At 42.6% G+C, this 25,912-nt stretch overlaps 1 pseudogene across 1 annotated transcript in view; it reads right to left on the bottom strand.

Moving 5' to 3' along the window:
- LOC309492962 (verrucotoxin subunit beta-like) overlaps positions 1–21,218 on the bottom strand; it is a 35,091-nt pseudogene extending 13,873 nt beyond the window's left edge. The window contains exons 1-4 of the transcript XR_014211748.1: positions 21,113–21,218; positions 4,109–4,221; positions 3,880–3,970; positions 1,024–1,116 (exon numbers count right to left, since the gene is read on the bottom strand). The product of XR_014211748.1 is annotated as a verrucotoxin subunit beta-like (transcript). The remainder of the gene's footprint in view (positions 1–1,023; positions 1,117–3,879; positions 3,971–4,108; positions 4,222–21,112) is intronic.
- Between the last annotated feature and the right edge of the window lie 4,694 nt (positions 21,219–25,912).

The following is a 25,912-nucleotide window of genomic DNA, read 5'->3' as shown; positions in this document are numbered from 1 at the left end:
ACTTCAGTAGGTTACTTCACATTTGTACGTGAATATTTAATGAAATATGCAGTTCCGAAAATTAAAGTCCCATATCAGTTTGAAAATTAAAGTCTCATATAAGTTTGATATGTCCCATATCAAAGGGCGCATCTGAAGCACTCGGACCGGTCTTGCCTACAAGGACTGCGACTCTTGTCGCCTGGCAACCGTGACAGCTGCCGATGACGAGCGGGAGAAATACTGGACTTTTTTATATTCAATTGGGTTTTATATTCAAACAGGGCTAAGCCGAAAATACATGACCTGGCAGCGCCGGGGCTGAAACATCCTCACCATGTCCTCCAGTAAAATATAAAACATAAAAATGACAATAGCCAATTCTGGCTCCATAGCTGTTTACTCAATTAGGCTATATCAAATGAGTTATCAGGATGGCAGCTGTCCTCTCGCACCGTTGAGGAGCGGTGATCAGAAACACCTGGTTGCGCAATTAGGAAATCCTATGAAGGCTACATGGTGCGTCCTTCGGAGGACGCAAAGGCTGCATCCTTGAAGTCTTCAGTCCTTCGAAGGATGCAGCCTTCACATTGGGACACAGCTTCAGTGTCAGTGTGAGAGGGGGAGTGGCCAGCTGTGCTCATTCAGTGTGCAGTGTGTGCTTCTTTTACCGATATATATTAATGATATCTTTTGCATTTCTAATCCAAACAACGTCAAACTTGGCACTGCACTTACTCGTGCCCGTAGCAAGACACCTGTCAAGTTTGAAATCCATTGGACTAACGGTTTGAGAGATATGCGAATAACACACACAGACACACACACACACACACACACACACACACACACACACACACACAGACTGACAGACAGACGTTGCTGTAATTTACAGATAGATGTACGAGGAAGTGATGTACTGTTGAAGAAACATGCAGGTTTTATAGTGTTATTAAACAAGGATTGGTAATTAGTGATGCAATATTTGATGAAGAGGGGAAAATAAACTTTTATTTATTTATATATTTTAGGTTTGTAAAGCACCTGGAATGAAGGTATCCTTGCGGCAGTCATACAGCATACCAGGATACAGAGGTCTTCCTAGAGCTGCCACTTCAATGGTCTGTGATGCCAGGGCTGCAGTAAATAACAAATAAAAGGTATCATTTATACTTAGAATATTTATCATATATTAACAAAATTATATCTGATGGTAATGAATACTGTTTAACTCTTTACCCGCCAGCATTTTTGAAAAAAGTTGCTAGCCACTGCCAGCATTGTGGATCATTTTCACAACATTTCATGACCCCCAGAATATTTTGTTGTGTGAATATCTCAAACATGCTAAATTTCAAAATAAAAACCCTCTGCTTTAAAAACCCTCTGCTTTAAAAAACAAAAAGATTTTATTCTAGCTTTATGCACTTCCTTTTTAAGTATAAAAAAAAAAAGCAACAATTTGAGCAAAAAGCTGAAAAAAAATCACGTTTTTGTCAAAGACTACATCTAGATCTAATTCAGAACGATGATCAAAACTGTTACAGAGCAGGCTCCCGCACCACCTCCTCTTCACCACCGGAGGGAACCGCCTCCGGAATATTAATATTACTCACCGAACTCCAATTCCCATAATACCTGGGACTGATTGCACTACACACCTGCACCTCATTTACACACACATATAAACCACTTCCACACACCATTCAGTGTGAAGTCTTGATCTGCCCTGGCCATTTCTGAGTGTTATTTCCCGTGTTTGATTTTGTTATTGACCTTGGACTGTTTATCGTTGCTGATTCTCTTCTGCCTGACCTGGATTGTTTATCGACTCCTGATTCTTGCTGCCTGCCTCGACCCTTGCCTGTCTACCTGGTTTGTCTCTGCCTAACCTGCATTGCCCTGTCTGCTGTTTTTGACCCTGCCTGTCTTGACCATTCTCTAAAAAAGCTGCAAATGGATCCCACTGTCTCTGCCTCTTCACAACAAAAACATAGATGGATCGAGTAGATTGAGTCAACACCCTCAAAGTTGCACAGTCCTATAGCTTGTCCTGGGTCGACTTTTCATTCGGTAACATTAGGCAATGTTTAATGTTGATGAATGAATGTTTCTGCTTTTTCACCTGTGTTTTGATCAGGAGATTCTGTACTCTTTCAGAAGATGTGTAATAGTGCCCGCTACCGTAAAACAGTGAAAACACGAAATGACGGAAATTTCCGTCAATGGCGGGGAAGCGTTTTCACAAATGATGGAAATTTCCGTCAATGGAAAGTGTTAATACTGAAGAAATCCATTTTAAAATAAAGATGCAAGTAGCAATATGGGGTCAAGAAAGCACTGAAGCCATAGCAAGCACATGGCAAAGAAAATGGTCATAGGAAATACAGAATTAAACTTTCGACCTTCAGGTCAGTATAATTATATATAAAATGCTTTATTTGCATGTACACATTTAAAAGACGCTTTTATCCAAAGCAACTTACAATAGAGTCTCTCACATCAATCACCAGAGCGAGCTGTGCTTGCACCTCCTATTCAGGCAGGCACAGCAGTTCCTGCTTTTGGCAGAAGCCAAACTGCTCTTCCAGAGCGCAATTTACATTCTGGCTGGAGATTTGGAAACTTTGGGTCTTGTCCCTGAAAGGTAACAGCTCATATATTCTGATCTCTCAACTGAGGATGTTGAGACACTTTTGACTTCCAGAGCTCCCACCACAAGAAAATTGTATGACCTAAAATTGCAGAGTTCCTTTGTAGGATCTTTATGTGGTCCTGGAAAGTTTATTTTATTTTATTAGAGGCTCCATTTGAGCCCTTAGAGTCAGCCTCAGAGAGGCTTCTCACTTTTAAGGTGGCTCTACTATTTGCATTGGCATTGCTCAAAAGAGTAGGAGATCTGCAGGCCCTGTCAGTAGACTTTGCCCCAGGTATGATCAGAGCTATTTTGCACACCTCCTGTAACCAGCCACCTGGTCGTACTTCCCTTCGACGCATGAATCGCCAGAGCAATAGAGAGGCTGCATCTAATATAACCAATCCAGGCTCTTAGGATTTATGTCGGACCAGTGGCGTACATTCGCCCAGTTTTTTGCAAGTGTGGATATCTGCAGGTTGGAGTAATGAGCATGACGAAAGGTTGGGGCATGCCGAATGGTAGGTGCGCATAGAAGGGTCTTTATTATTGGTCGCGAAAGCTGTCGACCAAGGTGTGCGGCAGGGTTAGTTTCTGTTGTAGCAATTCACACCTCCAAAACACACCTCCTTTCTGCACGCCCATTGCTCTGACCTGCAGCTACCCCTGTCTTGTTTTCTGGTCTGCTTTAGTAACACAGTCACCAAGCAGTGCCTTTCCCATTGGATTATAGATGCTATCGCTCTGTCCTATGAGGCTCTCGTAATGGCTTTGCCTCTGGAAATCCACAAGGAGTGTAGCATCTTCTATAGCTCTATCTAGGGGTGAGCCCTTACATAAGGTTTGTGCTGCAGCCGGCTGGCCCTCTCCACACACATTACTCAGGATTTACAGTCTGGACATGGGCTCAACCCCAGGGTCACAGGTCCTTCAGGGTTTACTAAGTCATGTCTGCATTCAACAGTTGTCTATGCCAGTATTGCACAGCCTTGTTGAGCAGACAATCTTCCTCAGTGTGGCAGCGTTGGTAATGACATTCCCATAGTGTCAATGCCATGACAGCGTTCAGTTCCGAAAGGGAACGTTTCCGGTTACGCATGTAACTTGGTTCCCTGAAAGGGGAACTAAATGCTGTCATGGTGTTGACACTATGGAAATGTCATTACCAACCCCTCTTAGGGAATTTTTCCTTCAAATGATATTGAATCTGTCCAGTGATATTTTTGATTGCACATTCACATTTTGTAACAACATTTCAATCTTACCTGGATGTTTTTTGTTTCCTTCGTCTGCTAAGAAATGAAGTCCTCTGGTGGTTAAAATCTGAAGTTCATCAGGTTTGGGTTGTAACACTTCCTATTTTTGAAGGAATGGTTCATTAAAAAATAAAAAAAGTTAAAAAAATAAAAAAACTTCCACAAAGGTTTTTTATCCTTAAACTCATGAAATACATCTGGTTACACTTGCACATTTTGTCTGAGGGAGTGCACTTACCTGTGCATTCACCGCAGCTAGGGTCGCCAACCATAGATATGTACAGTAGGTGCAGCTCGGCTGCTTCAGGTACGTCAAAAGTGCCGCCATCTTGGAATCGTCAACCAGGAGACCTGTTTGAATGTGAAGGAGATGCCTGTCGACCTTGTCTTGTCTTGTTTAGTTTCATTGTCATATTCTGCTTAGTTTTCCCTGTCACCATTTGTTCTCGTTCTTTGTTTGTTGTTTCTTAAGTGTTCCTTTCTAATTATTTATAGTTATAGGCTGCCTGCATTTTTCTTATAAAATAAAGATGCAATTATTAGTAGTATTTTAATTACTATATTATATTTATTCTTAAATACTGTAATTTTATAATAATGAAATAGTGCAACCCTACAAGAAGGCACAATGTGAATGTTAAATCACAATTTTAACCAGAATTTAACCAGATTTCCCCCTAAACTGTGCAGCCCTAGTTGCTCCTGATTTCAGCAGGTTCACAGTTATTTTTTACCGGGACCAGATGCCACTGACGAGTCCTGCTGACTCCTCATAACCTTCTCTGATCAAGTCAAGTCAACCTTTATTTTTATAGCATATTTAAAAGCAACAGAAGTTGACCCAAAGTGCTTTACAGATCAAGCAAGAATACATTTACATTTAGTCATTTAGCAGACGCTTTTGTCCAAAGCGACTTACAAATTAGGACAAAATTAAGCGAGTCATCGTGAAGAGGCAAAAAAATGCTTGATGATCGGACCGTATAGTGTGAGCACATAAAACGTGAGCTTTGGCTTTGGCTTTACATCTACTCGTTCAGTTCAAATCGCGCAGAAATCGCACAGTGTATGCCTGCCTTAAGGGTGTAAAAGTTCACTAGTATATTTGGGTGCGAGACCAAATAGTGCCTTGTAAACAAAAGTCAAATTTTTTAAATCCACCCTGAATTTCACCGGGAGCCAGTGTAGAGATACCAAAACTGGGGAAATATGATTCCTTTTTCTTAATCCTGGATACCCCCATACATTCTAAATGATTTAAAAGACTATCATGGTCGATTGTATCGAACGCAGCACTGAGATCTAACAAAACTAGGACAACAGGCGAACCTGAGTCCATGGAGACTAGAATATCATTTGTGAGCTTCAATAATGCAGATTCAGTGTTGTGCAACACATCTGAACCAGACAGAAATGTATCCAAAATGTTAAATGTATTTAGATAGGAGTAGAGCTGGGAATAAACAACTCTCTCTCCAAAATCTTTGACATGAAAGGCAGTTTGGAGATCGTTCTGTAGTTGTCATGTATTGCCGGATGCAGGGATGTAAGATTACATGTTTAAAACTGCGTATGTAAAGGGTGAGGGCAGGTAGACACAGACTCAAATATGATTGAATAATGGTCAGAAATGCCAGTATATAAAATCACTAAATTGAACACAGAAAGACCATACAATAATACCAGATCTAATGTATGACCCTTGTTGTGAGTAGGATCAGTGATGTGCTGTACAAGGTTTAGTGACTCAGTGAGCGAGATAAATTCATTTACCAGCAGTTTCGATGGACAGCATACATGGATAATAAAATTCCCAAGAGTGAGGAGTCTGTCACCACGAGACGCCAGTCCAGAGAGGAAGTCCGAAAACTGTTGAATAAAATCCTTGTTAAATTTGGGAAGTCTGTAGACGAGTACACAGAAAACAGGACCCAAGATGTCGATTTTTTTACAACTGGGCCTCAAAGGTTCTGCATTTAAAAGAGTTTTCAAAAACAGTAGCGACACCAACGCCGAGTCCTGAAATCCGTGGGGAATTTAGAAAGTCGTAGCCTGGTGGTGTTACATCCCCCAAAGCCATTTGTTCGCCGGGGTTCAGCCACGTCTCCGTGATGAATAAGAGATCCAAAGATTGTAATATAAAAAAGTAATTAAGAATAAAGGACTTGTTCGATATTGAACGAGAATTAATGAGAGCCATTTTAATATTGACACTATCCATGTTTTGTTGGGGAGAGATGTGCGTGTCAGTATGTCAAGATTTCCACCCCGCTTCGTATTACTTTCACTAATCGAAGAACGACGGCATGAAGATCAGATGGCCGGTATTTGGCCGTTATCAGGGTGGTCGATCTGTAATCTGCAGAGATGTCGTCATTTTGACCCTCAATGGACATAACAGCGATGCGCAGTGCAATGATTGTATACTCCGTCTGACAAGCGATCCTAGGAATTCAAACTCTGTAACTCCAGAGATGAGTAGAATAGGACCATATCAGACAAGCAGGAAACTCTCTGTTGAAGTTGGCGAGGGCAGGCAGTAAAATTCCAGAAGGCCAGACTAAGCAACAGAAGGCAGATCATTCTCAATGCATCCACCAGAACAGTTCGGAGTTAAAACCCACACGCTCCAGCCCCACTTGATGTTGACAATGAACAAGGAAACAAGCAGGGTTAGGGTTAGGGTTAGGGTTAGGTACAAGGTTCACTACACGTAACGGTCACAGCAAAGGTGAGTGCAGCGGTTTTAATTTCCTTGAGTTAATCCAGTAAGACATGAGGTGTAGCGTAGATTTCAAACACAAGACAAGTCATTTATCCATAAGATTGTACGTAGAGAAGGTAATATTTGAGGTTCCTAAAGTCATTCATACAGAACGCCACTAAGACGAAAACCCAGAGAGCAGCGGCAGACAGACACACCAGCGTTCACTCTACCGGAAGTCTCTTTCTTTCTTAAAGAGATGATGACAGGGTAAATGACAGGTATGTTGAACAAGGACTGTTTTAGGAATGGCACCAAGGTGTTTAGATCAGTTTGTTCAACAATGTGCCTTTTTGTCCTTTGTTATGTATATTTGGATTGTGTTTTGATGTAAATAAAATAAAAACAATCAAAAAGCCATTATTTTAATCTCCTCACATTCTTTCTTCTAGTCCCATTCATGATAGGGCCATTAAGAGAGGAGTCTCTGTCTTCCCAGGTGTGAAATATTCATGAGCCGGCCCAGGCTCTGTTTGGTGCTCTAGGCGAGATTTAGATAGTGCCAACCACAAGCCAACTAGTAGTTATAAGTAGTTATAAGATTGTCATCACTGTCCCGCGTTCTCATTGGTTTACGCTCTGTTATGTATCGCCATCACTGTCCCGCGTTCTCATTGGTTTACGATCTGTTGTTATGGATCGTCATCACTGTCCCGCGTTCTCATTGGTTTACGCTCTGTTGTTATGGATCGTCATCACTGTCCCGCGTTCTCATTGGTTTACGATCTGTTGTTATGGATCGTCATCACCGTCCCGCGTTCTCATTGGTTTACGATCTGTTGTTATGTGTCGCCATCACTGTCCCGCGTTCTCATTGGTTTACGCTCTGTTATGTATGGTCATCACTGTCCCGCGTTCTCATTGGTTTAGGCTCTGTTGTTATGTATCGCCATCACTGTCCCGCATTCTCATTGGTTTACGTTGTGTTTATATGTATCGTCATCACTGTCCCGCGTTCTCATTGGTTTACGTTCTGTTGTTATGTATCGTCATCACTGTCCCGCGTTCTCATTGGTTTACGCTCTGTTGTTATGTATCGCCATCACTGTCCCGCGTTCTCATTGGTTTACGCTCTGTTGTTATGTATCGCCATCACTGTCCCGTCTTCTCATTGGTTTACGCTGTGTTGTTCCCTTACGAGAACGTTCTCTCGTACTGCGTTGCAAACGCTGTGGGAAAACTCCTTTTCTCGAGAATATTGAAGCCTTTATTTTAAAACGCATTGCTGCAGCACAGGCGAGAGCATCAGGCTCGCGCGAGCATGCTGATAGGCTGTGCTGTGGCAACTGCACGAACCAATGGCGGATAGGCAGAGGCGCGCGAACCAATCAGGGCGCTTGGCACACTGCCAAAGTCAAGCGCGCGAAAATACACGTGACCATAGAATATAAATACAGATAAAATCCGCCATTTGACAGATTTAATCTCCTTCAGCTCGACTCACCTCGTCGCTGATCATCTCCGGATAGAAGCCGCTCGTCGTCTGAAAAGCCTTCCAGCGGAACAGCTTCGCATCTCGGCACCTGCCAGCCAAGCGTTTCCCTGTGGCATCCGACGAGTATCCTTTTTCTCTATCTAAAAGAGCAAATCGCTGTTTTCACAGCGCATAGGCGTTGCTTCAAATGCCTCCCTCTCTCTGTCTATCTTGCGGGGTTCCCCTGCATGTGTCTGACAGACACACACAGTGCGCTGCCTGTCTCGGCCCTGAGCACGCCGAGTCAGCGCTCACCAAAGGCGGCTGCCTTTTCTGCGACGGGATGCCTGTTTCTACTCTACGCTCGAGACTCGCCCTCGCTTCGTCGGTGAGTGATCCCGCCCATCTTCCGTCTTCGGCGCCCCGCGAGCCCCGTAGGAAGAAGCGACGCGAGCAGAGGCGTCCTGAATGCAGTGAGTTTAGCGAATGCACGCCGGGCCTTTCTCCACGTGCTTCGCCCACGCCCCCTTCTCCAGTTCTATTTTCTCGGAGCGACCAACGCCCCTCATCTGATGCGGCTGGACTCGTCTCTTTTGGCGGATCTGCTGAGGAAAATGATGACGCAGTTTCCGTGGCGGCATCTGAGAGCGAGGATTGGTCGGGCTCCGCGGACCCCGTCCCCCCCTCTCAGTTGGATTCTTCCGACACTCGAGCGAACATCGACGCCGAACTCTTCCGTGTCATGTCTCGCGCTGTCAACGAGCTGGGACTCGAATGGGTTTCTCCTGTTGAACCGCCCAGAAGCCGCCTCGACGAATGGTTCCTGCCGGGGCGCCATCAGGCCCCTCGTCAGCGCGCCGCCCCCTTTCTGCCTGAGGTCCACGAAGAGCTCACTAAGAGCTGGCGCGCGCCCTTTTCAGCGCGAACGCGCTCATCTGCTTCTTCGACGCTCTCCACTGTTGACGGCGCTGAAGAAAAAGGCTATATGTCTCTCCCTCCACTGGAGGAAGCGGTCGCCGCACACTTATGCCCTCCCACTGCAGGTAGTTGGAGGTCTAAGACTGTGCACCCATCTAAGCCGTGCAGGACCACATCGGCCATCGCCAGCCGCGCTTATGCTGCCGCTGGTCAAGCCGCCTCTGCACTTCACGCCATGGCGACCCTTCAAGTCTTCCAGGCTAAGCTCCTCCGCTCCATGGATGAGTCAGGCCCTGACCCAGACACCTTTAAGGACCTCAGAAGTGCAACGGATTTGGCGCTGCGGGCCACTAAGACCACTGCTCAAGCCCTGGGCCGCAACATGGCCAGCCTGGTGGTTTTAGAGCGCCACCTGTGGCTGAATTTAACTGAGATCAGGGACGCAGATAAGACCGCCTTCCTCGACTATCTAGTTACACCATCCGGTCTCTTCGGCCCGTCTGTTAGCGGCTTCGCAGAACGCTTCACAGAGGCTCAAAAAGCTTCCAGCGCTATGAAGCACTTTCTGCCCAAACGCTCTAGCTCGGTCCAACGGCGCCCCAAGAGCACGCCGCGACCTGAGAGGGTAGTTTCACAGGTCCTCCAGCCCCGCCCAGCGGCTGAGACCAGCCAGCACCCGAAGCCTGCTAAACGGTTCCCGTTCACGAAGCGCCAGGGCCCACGGCCTAAGCTCACGCTCGATCACGAGCCCAAGAAGCCAACCTAACCAGCTTAAAGAGGGGTCATTGTCCCGCTGCGGCCGGACCAGCCCCAAAAGTCGCTCGAGTGCTACTCGCAGCCCCCTCTTCAGTTCAGGTGGTTGGAGCAGTTTTAAATGCAGTACATGGGCCCGTCACCTGTCACGCACCCCTGCACACAAACGCTGTTTTAACAGCGACCCACAAAAAGCACAAATCGAGCAAAATTTCTCACCTACATACATGTCAGTCCGAGCCCCCGATACTGGGCGTTCCAGATATGATAATACCTCTGGCTCTGCGGGCTCTAGCTTGGCAAGCTATCCCCGGAATTTCAGATTGGGTGATGAACATCATAAAGCGCGGTTACTCGCTTCAGTTCGCCCGCAGACCACCGCGTTTTCGCGCGGTTATACAAACCACGGTAAGGAGCACATTGAGTCATGTCCTCCGCACCGAAGTGTTAAGTCTGCTGGCAAAAGGGGCCATCGAGAAGATCCCCCCTTCTCAGAGCGAGTCAGGTTTTTACAGCCGTTACTTTCTTGTTCCAAAGAAAGACGGCGGCCTGAGACCCATTTTAGATCTCAGACATCTGAACAAGGCTCTCATGTCACGGCCGTTCAGAATGCTCACGACCAAACATATCCTGGCGCAAATTCGCCCAGGCGATTGGTTTTTCTCAGTAGATCTGAAAGACGCTTACTTTCACATTCAAGTGAACCCCCACCACAGGCCATTCTTGAGATTCGCCTTCGAGGGGCAGACATACCAGTACACAGTTCTACCATTTGGACTGGCACTGGCACCTCGCACTTTCACGAAGTGCATGGATGCAGCTCTCTCCCCCCTGAGGCAGCGGGGCATGCGCATCCTAAACTACCTCGACGACTGGCTCATACTGACTCAGTCAGAGGCGGAGTCACATACTCACAGAGCCTGGCTCCTCAGCCATTTGGAAGGTCTGGGGCTCAGGGTCAATTTTTCCAAGAGTATTCTGTTGCCCAGCCAACGCATCACGTTCCTGGGAACAGTTCTCGACTCCGTACTTATGAAAGCATGGCCCACACCGGCCCGTGCTTTAACGATTCAGCAGCTCGCAGCATCGTTCTTAAAGGGCTCTCATGTACCCCTCAGAACGTTTCAGAGGATCCTTGGCCTGATGGCCTCTGCATCATCAGTACTCCAACTAGGCCTACTGCGTATGCGTCCTCTTCAGCTGTGGCTAGCACCTCTGGTGCCACCCCACGCCTGGCACTCAGGCCACTTGATTATCAAGGTGGACCAGCGCTGTGTTCAAGCCCTGGCCCATTGGAAAGACGCCAGCTGGTACCAGCAGGGCGTAAGCATGGGGGTGGTTTCGGAGAGGAGGATGATTTCAACAGATGCTTCCAACCTGGGTTGGGGAGCTCTGTACGAGGGCAGGCCTGTCTCCGGCCTCTGGTCGAGCTCGGAGAAACGCCTACACATCAACTGTCTCGAAATGAGAGCAGTTTTTCTAGCCCTGAGAGCCTTCCTCCCATACCTGGCTGGTCACCACGTGTTGGTTCGGACGGACAATATGTCGGTGGTCTCTTACATAAATCGCCAGGGCGGCATCAGGTCTCGCAACCTGTTTGCCATAGCCTCTCAGCTCCTGCTATGGGCTCACACCAACCTGCGCTCGCTCAGGGCAGCTCACGTGCCAGGCACGATGAACATAGGAGCAGACATGCTCTCTCGGGGCAGAGTCCCCCCAGAGGAATGGTCTCTCCACCCTCAGACAGTTCTCCTGCTTTGGGAGGTCTTCGGGAAGGCAGAAGTAGATCTTTTCGCCTCAAAAGACAACTGTCACTGCCCAATCTTCTTTTCAAAGAGCAGGGATGCGTTGGCCCACGATTGGCCCAACCTTCCTCTCTATGCGTTTCCTCCGGTCTCGATGCTCCCTCAGGTCATCGAACGGATCAGGAACACGAGAAGCGCAGTTCTCTTAGTAGCTCCTCTCTGGCAAACCCAGATTTGGTTTCCAGAGCTGATGCAACTGTCTGTAACAGACCCATGGCCAATCCCAGTGAGGTGCGACCTTCTGACTCAGGCCAACGGGACAATCTGGCATCCCTGTCCCGACTTGTGGGCCCTACATGTATGGCCACTCAACGGGTACCCCAGGATCTCCCAGAAGGTGTCCTGAACACTATTAAGGAGGCTAGAGCTCCGTCTACCAGACGCCTCTATCACCTTAAATGGTCAGTGTTCTCCAGCTGGTGTTTAGCTCGAGGCCTCGACCCACACACGTGTGAAGTACCAAAAGTGCTTTCTTTTCTGCAGGAGATGTTGGATGCGGGTCGTTCCCCCTCCACTCTCAAAGTGTATGTGGCAGCCATTGCTGCTTATCACGTATTGGAAGCCGGAGCCTCCTTAGGTAAAAGCGACCTTATAGTTCGTTTCCTTAAGGGCGCCAGAAGGCTTAACCCGCCTCGGCCGCCGTCTGTACCGGCCTGGGACCTTTCTCTGGTCCTGCGGGCTCTTAAGGGGCCTCCCTTTGAACCACTTCAGTCAGCTGATCTTAAGCCCCTCTCTCTGAAAACCGCCCTGCTCCTGGCACTGGCGTCAGTGAAGAGAGTAGGGGACCTGCAGGCGCTTTCTACTAGCGCCTCCTGTCTGGAGTTTGGCCCTAATGACTCCAAGGTCATTCTTAGGCCAAGACATGGATATGTTCCTAAGGTGCTCTCAACTCCGTTCAGACCCCAGGTTATTTCTCTGTCAGCTCTTCCCACTGAGGAGGACAGTGATTCTCTCACGCTCTGCCCTGTCAGAGCTTTGAGAATTTATCTAGAGCGTTCGGCCTCTTTCAGACAGTCTGAACAGCTCTTTGTTTGTTTCGGGGGCCGAACCAAAGGCCTTCCGGTCACTAAGCTCACGCTGTCCAGATGGATAGTTGATGCCATTGCTCTGGCTTACACCTCACTGGGCCTTTCCTGTCCCATAGGTGTTAGAGCTCACTCTACGAGAGGTGTCGCCTCTTCGTGGGCTTGGTCGAGTGGTGTTCCGATCGAGGACATTTGTGCGGCGGCCACATTTGTGAGATTTTACAACTTGGATGTCCCTGCTCTGCAGGCACGAGTGCTTTCTATCTAGACCCTGGCTCTGTGGATCCAGACTAGTTTTTGACTCAGACACACGGTTGTCACCTTGAGTTGTGGGTTACGTAAGACTGGCCCTTGGCCATTTCTTATGGTTTAAATTTCTGGGCCCGATGTTTCGGTCTCGTTTATCTTGGCCAATTCTGTAACTTCCCGGTACTTGGTGAGTCAGAGCGGCCACAAGATTATAGCACGGCGTTTTAAATAGCGTTCCCACAGCGTTTGCAACGCAGTACGAGAGAACGTTCTCGTAAGGGAACGTACTTGGTTACTTACGTAACCTCGGTTCCCTTAGAGATAAGGGAACGAGTACTGCGTTGCCTTGCCATGCTGTTTATCTTGTGTCAGGTGTTTTTTTCGCTTCAGTCGATTATACCTGTCAAATGGCGGATTTTATCTGTATTTATATTCTATGGTCACGTGTATTTTCGCGCGCTTGACTTTGGCAGTGTGCCAAGCGCCCTGATTGGTTCGCGCGCCTCTGCCTATCCGCCATTGGTTCGTGCAGTTGCCACAGCACAGCCTATCAGCATGCTCGCGCGAGCCTGATGCTCTCGCCTGTGCTGCAGCAATGCGTTTTAAAATAAAGGCTTCAATATTCTCGAGAAAAGGAGTTTTCCCACAGCGTTTGCAACGCAGTACTCGTTCCCTTATCTCTAAGGGAACCGAGGTTACGTAAGTAACCAAGTACGTTATGTATCGTCATCACTGTCCCGTGTTCTCATTACGGCTGTCACTTTTGAGAAAAATCTCATTTGAACGGATATCAAATATCAAGCATTGTATTCGAATATATTCTAATATCTACGAGAAAAAGAAGAAAAAAAACGTAACGGAGATTCAATCACAAATTTATTAACAGTCTGACAGTCATAAACAGGCCTGTCTGAATTTTTCTTTTAAACAGCAGGTTATCAACTTAATCTATATTAAGTGTCACTATGCATAGCCAATCACAAAATCAGGCCACATGGAATAAAAGGTGCCGACCGGTTGTGCAGGAACGTATGCAGTCATTCGATGCTGGACGCCTGGCGATGCTCTGGCCGTCTGCTCTGTCTCTGACTCCGCCCTCATTACGGTAACTCCACAGGTGAGCGCGAAGATTGGATGTCGAGGATGCGTAAGTAAACTGTTTTTTTTTTTTTTTTGCAAATACGGCAAACTACCTTATCTTTAACGGTTACTTTACCATCTACGGTGTAGAACCCAAAATATTTCCAGACACTACTTTTTAGATGAGTTGGGGTCGTAATTGTCCGCTCAGGCTGGCCGTTCTGTGCGTTATCTTCCATTTTCAAAACGGTGGCTATTATTCGCTTGATTTGGTCATGGGCCTACGCTACAATACGTTTAGAGCACCTGCTACTGGATGAGATGGCAAACAATAAAATAAAAAACAAACGGTCTAATCATAGATTGTAAAAAATGCGCTACACATGGCACTTTAAAAACTGCTTAGTTTATTTATAGTTTGATTACGGATATTATCACTGTCCCGCGTTCTTATTGGTTTACACTCTGTTGTTATGTATCGTCATCACTGTCCCGCGTTCTCATTGGTTTACGTTCTGTTGTTATGGATTGTCATCACTGTCCCGCGTTCTCATTGGTTTACGTTCTGTTGTTATGGATCGTCATCACTGTCCGGCGTTCTCATTGGTTTGCTGGCATATGGGGGATTTAATGCGCAGGGAAAGGTGTCCGCGAATCGTTCGCCCAAGAGGAAAAATGTGCTGTTACTGCCATATCTCGATCCACAAAAATTGGATTGGAAAAAACAAGACTAACTAGACTAAATCAAGTGGAAAAAAAAGACATAAAGGAAACTATTTTCATAGTATTTTATTTTCTCCATAAGGATATTTATTATTAACAAAAACGTATAAACTGTTAAAGACAGACCTACTGTAAGCAGAATTGTAACTATTCATGGATTTCATCAGGTCCCTTTCCACAGGTGTATTAATCAAGCACAATGCAGTCTGCATTCATAATCTAGGTGCTTGATTTTATACACCTGTGGAAAGGGACCTGATGAAACCCATGAATACAAGGCTATGTTAATCGTAGTCTATGTGTTTGTTAAAGTCATCAATTTGCATTATTTCAACATATATTTAAAACGAATACTTATATTTTAATTTTCCCTTACATTTATTCTAATCATATTTTACATACATGTTATTTATAATAGGCTACTAATATTTATTATAATATACACATTTTTAACTCTTAATAAATAAATAAAAAACACTTACGTCATAAATTTAAATTGACGCCTGCCATGGTGTTTCTGATTTGTCATCTCTGATTTATATTAGTGCGTCCCCTGTTTTAAAGGTGAAGCATGTAGTTTCTGTGACATTAGTGCCACCTAGCGGAATTACAAAAATACAGCATATTTAGCAAATGGCTACTTTCAATAAATGGTCAAATATATCAAGAAACTTTTATCTGTGTTGCTATATGTCATGAGAGTAAGCAACTGAGCAGCGAACACTGTCTAGAGCGAACTCACTTATTATAAACCCACCCAACGTTCACCAGGTGCATTTCTGACATGACACGTCACCCAGCATACCAGGTTAAAAAACTCACCGCTCGCCACTTTTATATACATATTTTTTTTTATTTTTTTTTAATTTTTTTATAGGGATGCACCAATACCACTTTTTTCCAGAAAGAGTCTGATACAGATACTTAAATTTTTGGTACTCACCGATACCGAGTACTGATACCGATACCTGTATTTTCACTGCATTTGTAAAAAAAATAAAAAACAACAAATTTTTTTTTATATATATATATATATATATATATATATATATATATATATATATATATATATATTGTGTAGAGAAACCAAAATAATATAAATAATATTAGTTGGCTTAATTTGTTCAGCAAATATATATTTTCTTCAGTTATTTTCATGATTAATTAATCCTGCTAAAATGCATTGTATGAGTTTCTGTTACTTTTATTGTTCATTCTTTTGCTCTATCATATTTGATCTATCATTTAATAGCACAGCACATATTCAGAGCAGCTCCAGCAGGGCTCAGTGCTGAGGACTGGGCCAGCGGTTCAGATGTTTACCAGTGAAATATCACAATTCTCTATTATAATTTTTATACTACAGCAAAACTACAAGCCTGATTAATGTAAATTTACAACATTATTAAAGACAAGTAAATAGTCATTAATAAAACATGAACAAATAATCAAATTACAAATAGCACAAATAAATACAAGAAAACAAAGTAATCATATGTGAAATATCACTGCATATTCTTCACTGTATAAATTAAATATAGATGGAACTTCATAAAGTTACGAGAGGTATTTAGTCAACAGCAGTGAGTGATTTCTTTGCAGGTTTATTAGACTGCTGTCCCTTTAAGACCGAATGCACCGGTCCAATATGAATATACTGTCTACGTTTCCTTGAGATATAACTGACTATGTTTAGGATACTCGCCAAGACGGGTGTTTTTAAACGATTTAGTGTGAGTTTGTCCAAGCACAAGACGTGAAAGAGAATTCAATTCAGTATTGAAGAATTCAGAGACACAGGTTTTCGGGGCGCGCACTTCAGATGTTTGCGTTCATTAAACTTCTTGACTTGCAAACATCCTGTTATAATGTAGGGAACCACTCGTTATACATAAATCAGGTGACAGTTTCTACTTACAAATACGAGTTAGTTTTAATCCAAATGACACGTGTGCTGAGTGAACGATCAGCAGTCATGAGTCCCCTTGTCAAAAAATCCTATTGGAATTTCAGTTTATCCTGTAGGATCTTATTGGATTCTAATAGGATCTTATTGGATTCTTAGAATCCTATTGGACATTCTGATTTATTTTAATGGAATTTCAGTTTATCCTGTAGGATCTTATTGGATTCCAATAGGATCTTATTGGATTCTTAGAATCCTATTGGACATTCTGATTTATTTTAATGGAATTTCAGTTTATCCTGTAGGATCTTATTGGATTCCAATAGGATCTTATTGGATTCTTAGAATCCTATTGGACATTCAGATTTTTTTTAATGGAATTTCACTTTGTCCTGTAGGATCTAATTTGATTCTTATAGGATCGTATTATTCTTAGAGTCATTCATTCAAATTTATTTTCATGGAATTTCAGTTTGTCCTATAGTATATATATATTTTTTATTCTATATCTGTATTTCTGTATGTTGTACTGTTTTTCCAGGTAATTACAATTAAATATTATAAACATTTATACAGCAAGATCATTTTAATAATTTCAATTCAGAAATTATATACATTATAGACAGATTCATAAATAAAAGAATATAAATACAATTTAGGTAGAATGTCATTTAGTCGACACAATAAAAGGATTTATTTACACTTGCAGGAACACCATTGAATATAAAATATATTAAATTAAATATATAATATTAAACATTAAATGTATAATATTAAATATTATAAACATTTATACAGCAAGTTCATTTTAAACACAACATTTTATTTATTCATTAATTATTATCATTATTTATTTATTTATTATTGTAAATAATAATAATAATTATAATACAAAAGCTTGGCGTTAGAAAGTTAACATAATAAAAACTGAACGGAAAATAATTTGTATATTCATACAAAGAACACCGCCCACAACTCGTAGGCATGAACATTCAATTGCGCATGTGCATCCTTGCTCACACTGCAGCGCAACGGTCGGAGGAGACGAACTTTCTGTGACGAGCTGTGACAAACAATTGTAAGTAACATATTTAAATGTTTCTTTATATTAACATTTGACACAATCTAGAAATATTTATGTGTAAGCCTGCGTACAATGTTTTTTTCTTAACATAGACATGTGTGGTCAGTAACGTTAACGTTAGTCATCTGCTTTTCAGTATAGATCATGTTTAACGTTAACGGTCCTTACATTTATCAACTACTTACACCATAAGTAGAAACTTTTAAGTAGAAATACACCTTAAGTAGAAACTTAAGTAATTTCTTAAAGGTTATTTTTGTAATTAACATCACAATGGACTTAATCATCAGTGGCTGTCGGTTATGCCTCGGACATACGTTTCTGTTGCTGGTTGCTTAGTAACAGTTTAAAACATTATTTTGGAGGGAAATGACCCTTATCTGTTCTAAATCCACTGTAAACCTCGCAATATAAACGAGAAACAACTTGTGTTCTTTGACCTTGAGCATATCTCTCCTGAGAGAAAGCAAGCAACAGGCTGTCATAATGTACAAGATTCATACAGGCACGCAACTACAGTAACACGGCTAGATCCACCGGCTGGTGCGAGGCTATGTCTGAATATAGGTCCAGATCTAACAAAACCTCAACCAAGATTAATACACCTATAAAACATTCATGTCTTTTTACATTAAACATCAAAGCATATAATATTAGGATAAACACTCTTTGTTTTACCCACACATCAAGAGCATGTGATTGACTGAATATTGTCTTTTTTTTTTTATCCTATTTAGAAAATGAGGTTTATGTCAATCCAATGTATTGAAGATCCCCCAACATGGGATGTGCTTCCAACGAAAAAAAGAATGAAAAAAAAAAGCAATTGAATTTGAATTAATATTGATTCTGGAATAATTTTTTTAAATTTTAGAATCGTAAAAAAATGTTTTGTGATAGCTAGGTGAATCGATTTTTTTTCTCTCAACCCTAATCCATAGTAAGAATATCCCTATAAGAATATAGGCACAGGCTTCCCTTGAGGAGTTCTATTGTGAACATAGATGCCCAAAACCATTCCTCATTAATCATTATGGTTTGTAAACGTATGTTCTGTTTATTTCTTTCCTTACAGGCTACAAAATAAATTTAATATTGAAGCAAGTATAATTAAGAAGGCCATGTCCCAGAAATGTGCAGATGAATGCAAGATTTCAAAAAGGCGCCACAATGATTGTGTGTGAGTTTGTTTGAATGTAAGTCTGTAATGTATATAATCTGTAAAAAGTAATAAATTCATTAGTTATGAAAGAAAAAAAAGAAAAAGAAAATACTAATGAAATTAAAATAACAGAAAATGCATTTGTTGATTTGTTTGTTTTATTTCATCAATCCATTATCAGTGCCTTAGAAAATGTGTGCACTAATACTGTGTGCCCAAATCACCTGCCATGTTGTTTATAATGTGACTGCAGGTTGCACAACATACATTAAACAGTGAACAATGTCTACATTGAGGTGAGTTTAAGCAAACTGCAAGACACAATAAAAAAACTACCATTAGTAAAAGAAAAACATTGGAAAAGTGCACCTTTAGGATTCTAAAAAATTCTCAGGAAAAAAAAAGGAAATCCCATATAAACCGGAGTAGTGACCCAATTGGATCCCATTAAAATCCTGTAGAAAATACTACAGGATATTTATGCATTGTCCTATAAGACTATTTCTATCGGAATCCTATAGAATATGTATGTATAGTCCTATAAGACAATTCCTATTGGAAATCCTATAGGAATGGTTCCAAAATATGATAGAAATTCTAATTAGAATCCTGTACAATTTTCTTATTGGAATCCTTTAAGATTTTTTGACAAGGGTCTTCAACAGAAGTACTCTCTCTCTCTGTCTGTCTCTCTCTCTCTCTTTCTCTCTCGTCAGTTAACCTTAAGAATACATGCCTCGTTTTTCCTTCATTTGCCATTGACATCCGACTGACCTACTGCGCGTTTTTCTCTTATCAGCTCGCGCACACAGCTATATAGCCGTTACTCGTTTTGTTTAATATTCCACTAATCACATAAATTTACTTCATAGACAGTCTTCTCTTTTATCCCCATTATACTCTCTGTTGTCTGTGTTTCTTTGTCTCTATCGACTTCAAACATGTGTTGCTCAGTCAACAGAGTTTTGAGAAGAATCATGTTAAAGTTTTCTGAAGGTTCCAAAACAAAATCACTAAGCAATCATACTGTAAAATCCCTGATAATAACACCACATTTGGAACAAACCAAGTCAAAATCCATATCTATTGAAAAAATATATATTCATTATCTTTCCATGATACCACAATTGATTGATTAACTTTAATGAGACAGACAGCATATATATTATGACTTACAGAACCGTACGGATGTAATATAATGTTACACATCAAATGTTTTCCCCCAACAGTTCACAAAATGTTAATTTAAGACAAAACAGATAATGTTCGTGTGAATACTTGCCAAGACAGATATTTTGAAACACTGTAATTCTGTGTATGTGTGTATGTCAAGATCGAGCTGTCTGAGAGTTTTTGTGTCCGTCAGCGCGCGTAAGATCGTTTGTTTACATCAGCATGAGTTTGAAAATCACTCATGCCATCGAGAATTGGCTATGAATATTCACAAAGTTGGAATGCTGCGCTAAAACAGTATTTGAAGGTATTCCTCTCAGAGAACCTCAAATTCGACCAAAATTGACATTTTTCCTGCAGCTCATAATTAGTCAAGTCATCTTCATTTATATAGCGCTTTTAACAATGTAGATTGTTCCAAAGCAGCTTTACAGTGATAACAGGAGATTACAGTAACAGAGATTGTTTAGGCTTTACAGCAGCTCTAGAATAAAGTTATTTTCCAGATAAAGTTAGTTTGATTGATTCACTTCATTTGCGAAGATCATTAGTTATTAACTTAGGGGCCGCTAACACACACCGTTCTAACAGAAAACTCTTAAGTTCTTTCTGCGCAAACTTCAAAAATGCGAACCAGTGAGAACGCTGATGGCGTATTACATGCGTATTACGAGTTCAGTCTATAGGTATGTGCGTTTGAATATATGTGCGCAGGCGTGTAGTCCTTCCCTACAAACCAACCCTCAACAAACTACTTGACTGGCCTTAAAATTAATAATACAGAATTTTTTTATCGCTATTAGAAAGAATTAACATTCTGACTCATTCTGCTAGCACAGGACACACACACACACACACATACATACATACATACATACATACATACATACATACATACATACATATATATATATATATATATATATATATATATATATAACAGTAATATAAAAGGTAAAAGATAATATAATATTTAAACACAATGTTGCACTTTCTAGTCTCTCCAGTTTCAACTTCATGGTTTCACAATTTGCATTAATGCAAAACTTGCATTAACTTTTCCTTTCAGTGAACATGTAGATTGATTTGCTGAGCATTGTATTAACCTTCTCTCAACCTTCTCTCAACCTTTACTCCAACACACACTGACACTGCCTCTTGATATTGTTTTAAAATCACATCTTACCTGGAGTCTCTGTTCCTGATATGGTAAGAAGTCTGAGGCTGTAGTTATAGTTAAAGTTCTGCTACTGAGGAAACGTCTCATGAAAAAGTGTGTTGTCAGAAAAAAGTGTTCTCAGAAATGTTGAGAAAGGTTGGGAGTGGGAGAGGGGGTGGCCCAGTGGACATTGCCCCTTTGACCTTGAAATGCTTTCTGGCAGTATACAATCATTTTTGGCAGTATACTGTGTTTGTGTGACTACAGTGCCAGGGCTGAATGTTTGTCCCATCCGCCCCTGCATATAGGCCTACAATATACATTATATTCTGTATAAGATTATCTTATCTTATCACCCACCTGGATTTAATAAATAAGCAAATATAGCAGACAATATAATCAGGCAGATTAAATTACTGTAATTTTCTTGGTGATTCTGCCAAATAAAATACAATATACATATGTTTTATGTCATTGTAAAGCCAATTTTTTTGCTGCTTGCAACAAGTCCAAGCCCATTGCTGTATTCACCTCGTTTCTGGGTTTACCTCTTGTACCGATCGGTCTCTCTCTGGCCAGAGTCAAGCCAAAATCACAATTGTCATGCGAATGTCACTGGTGTAGGCCGGGGCGGGCGCCAGATGACCGGCCAAACCCCTGACTTACACCCCACTGTGAGGAGCCGACACCGCAGGTACACAACAGACAGACAGAGACAGTGAAGTACAGTAAAAAGTTCTTTATTGATTAAAACTCTGATTTTAGAACGACTCTCCGTGGGCAGGTTTCTTCGTGTCAACCAGGAGGACAGCCAGAATAGCCGTATTCTTCGAGGCTCAGGCAGAGAGAGAATGGAGGTAAGTTGCTCACCAGCGTAACTGTTCTCTTTGGGGCTCAGGCAGAGAGAATGAAGGTAGGTTGCTCACCAGCGTAACTGTTCTCTTCGGAGCTCAGGCAGAGAGAATGGAGGTAGGTTGCTCACCAGCGTAACTGTTCTCTTCGGGGCTCAGGCAGAGAGAATGAAGGTAGGTTGCTCACCAGCGTAACTGTTCTCTTCGGAGCTCAGGCAGAGAGAATGGAGGTAGGTTGCTCACCAGCGTAACTGTTCTCTTCGGGGCTCAGGCAGAGAGAATGAAGGTAGGTTGCTCACCAGCATAACTGTTCTCTTCGGGGCTCAGGCAGAGAGAATGAAGGTAGGTTGCTCACCAGCGTAACTGTTCTCTTCGGGGCTCAGGCAGAGAGAATGGAGGTAGGTTGCTCACCAGCATAACTGTTCTCTTCAGGGCTCAGGCAGAGAGAATGAAAGTAGGTTGCTCACCAGCGTAACTGTTCTCTTCGGGGCTCAGGCAGAGAGAATGGAGGTAGGTTGCTCACCAGCGTAACTGTTCTCTTCGGGGCTCAGGCAGAGAGAATGAAAGCGTAACTGTTCTCTTCGGGGCTCAGGCAGAGAGAATGGAGGTAGGTTGCTCACTAGCGTAACTGTTCTCTTCAGGGCTCAGGCAGAGAGAATGAAAGTAGGTTGCTCACCAGCGTAACTGTTCTCTTCGGGGCTCAGGCAGAAAGAATGGAGGTAGGTTTCTCTTCGGGGCTCTCCAATCGGGACCCCGCGGACCATCCTTACGCACCTGTTTCTAATTAAAACATTAGAATAGCCAGCGTTTGTGGGTTTACCCGAAACCGGAGATTCGGTGGGTCCCACGCTGAAAGCGCTCCCCATAGGAACCTTAACTCCGAATATTCGTTCCGTCTTCTCCGCGACTAGGCTTCCTGCTCAGCTCAGCTACCGTTCGGACGCTCTTGCTTACTGCTCCGCGCTTTGCTCTATCGCTTTTATATTTTATCTTCTATATTTTTATATTTTAGCTCCTTTTATCACCTAATTTTTACTTCAGCAAATCAGCACAGTGCTCAAACGACAAAGTTTGGATTACCACAAAAACGCAGAATTCTTCTACCCGACCAGCTTACATTCCGGGGAAAGGAAAACACAACTGCCTACAAGGATAAGAGAGAAAATGCCTCTTCTGGAATCTACTTGCTGCACTAACTGCCACAGACTTTTACAAAGGATTGCAGTTCTTGAAACAAAGTTATTTACGGGACCACCAAACCAGACGGAACACACAACAGAGCTTCGTCATGGACGCCCTCAGCATATAGCCGGTGAGTCCCATGAAACTAGTGCTCCTCGACAGGTACAGAAACAAGCCGATCGACTTACAAATCGATGGCACAAACAGGGAGCGAGACCCAAAGGCACTCGAGACATCAGATTGTCACGAGCCTCACATATTACCGCAGTAGCATCCTCTACCCCAGATACAGCTCTGACAAGGACTGCAAACACTGGTCTCCTACCAACACCTATACATCTTGAGAACAGATTTGAAGTACTAATGAATGTAAATGAGGAATCCCCAAACATGATGAATATGATCGAACACAGACTGTATCAGCCAGTAGCTAACACTGATGCTAACTGGCGCTCAAGGTCGAGCAGACAGCGGCACTCAGCTCAGAGCACAGCCGAGCCAAGGACTCTGATAGTGGGGGACTCCATAATCAGAAACATTAGCAGCAGGGATACAACTACATGCTGCCTTCCACAAGCTACAACTTCTGATATAAACAGGGAACTTCAAAACATTCTGATGAAACATAAGACTGCAAATCGACTCATAATTCATGTGGGGAAGAATGATATTCATAAAGAGCAGTCAGAACTCCTTAAGAAGGATTTCAATGAACTTTTTGAAACACTTAAAAGACTGAAAGTTCAAACATTCATCAGTGGACCACTCCCAGCAAGAGGAACAAACAGGTTTTCACGGCTGCTTGGGATTAATACATGGCTGCAAAAAACCTGCAATATAAAAGGAGTCAACTTCATTGACAACTTCAATCTTTTCTGGAGTCAGAGACAACTATTTCATCGGGATGGCCATCACCCAAACAAACTTGGTTCAAGAGTGTTAAAGGACAATATCAACTTCTCCCTCAATCGTCCTTCTGCAGTGTGTGTCAATCTGAACGACACACACACACCTGGAAACAGTATGAATGAACACGGGACTTCACTTCAGCAGCAAAATGGACATGCGGTTGACATATCACACAAGGACAATGATAACACCACTGAGCCACAACAACCTCTGCTCATGGACACCATCTCAGCTGAGCCCTGCCCACAGAGCTCACCACAGACAGTCATATCAGAACTGCTCCAAGATTCAGCACCCAAGGACGACTTCCTGGAAAACAGCCAGGGAAGCCAGGACAGCATATCCCAGCCTCCGATAACACCTGAGCAACAGCCCCTTTCACCAGATACTTTCTCACTCTCGCCAGCAACTCCACTTTTGTGCTTCTCACAGAAAATGGAAGAACTTGTGCATGCTGGAACCAGACTATCCCACTCTTTTGCTGCAAGCCCCCAGATACCAACCAAAAAACGTCAGGCACCTCAAACACCAAAGCCTGCGCGCCGAGCTCGCCCGCCCCCTCCTCCTGTGAGAGCTCTTCGGCCTCTTCGGCCAAAACGCCAGGGCCCACACCCTCCTCCATCTGCTCGAGGTGAACCAAAAACAACTGATACCAGCTCTCAGTGATGTATTTTGGGTTCCTGTTATGATAACAGTAACCTTCTCAAATGTTTACAGAACAAGCGGGAACCCAGTGTGCCTGTATCTTTCTCTATTGCTGTTCTATTACAAGATAGAAAGTCTAAGGCCTTCAATAGCCGTACAGCAAACCCAACTAATCTGGTGCCTATTACATGTCAAACTAAGATTGCTGTGGGGACAAAAAGTAAGACTGTTAAGTTAGCACTTTTAAACATTCGCTCACTTAAAAATAAATCACTTCTAGTCAACGACTTAATAACCACAAACAACCTGGACTTTATGTTTCTAAATGAAACCTGGCTAGAAGACAGCTGCAGTGCAACAATCCTCAATGAAACAGCCCCTCCTAACTTCACTTTTATGAGTGTCTGCAGAGCTGTTAAGAGAGGTGGGGGTCTAGCTGCTCTTTTTAAAGATATCTATCAATGTAAGCAAATATCATTTGGGAATTACCCGTCTTTCGAATATCTGGGTACTGTGTTAAAAGGTGCTCCTCGCATTTTACTTATCATTATTTACAGGCCTCCAAAATATTCTCCAGCCTTTGCTGAGGACTTTACAGAACTGTTATCAACAATTTCTTCAGAGTTTGACTGTTTTGCCATTGCTGGAGATTTTAACATTCACATAGATAATGCAGAAAACAATATGGCAAAAGAAATCAAAACTGTTTTAAAAACTTTTGATCTGACTCAGCATGTACATGGACCCACACACAATCATGGACACACTCTAGATTTACTTATCAGTAAGGGTCTAAACATTTCATCGATTGTTATTAAGGATGTAGCACTGTCTGATCATTTCTGTATTTTCTTTGATATATTGATCTCTCCTGCCATTGAAGCTAGATCTGTGTCTGTCAAGAAGAGATGCTTAAATGAGAACACTAGTGTACTATTTATGAAGGCTATATCTTTAACACCAAGCATATCTGCTGACTCTGTTGATTTTCTCCTTGATTCTTTTAATTCAAAAGTTAAAAATATAATTGATGATATTGCTCCTGTTAAAGTCAGGAAGAAGAGTGGCAGACAAAAAGCACCTTGGAGAAACTCAACAGCAGTGCAACATATGAAAAGACAATGCAGAAAAGCAGAGCGCATGTGGCGGAAGACAAAACTTGTAGTCCATTATAACATCTACAAAGACAGCCTGCATGCTTTCAATATGGAACTAGGCAAAGCTAGACAGACTTTCTTCT

Source organism: Leuciscus leuciscus, assembly GCF_965113295.1.
Source record: "Leuciscus leuciscus genome assembly, chromosome: 2".
Lineage (NCBI taxonomy): Eukaryota > Metazoa > Chordata > Actinopteri > Cypriniformes > Leuciscidae > Leuciscus > Leuciscus leuciscus.
The sequence above is the reverse complement of the archived record's forward strand: the minus strand, read 5'-3'. Positions and strand labels throughout refer to the sequence as shown.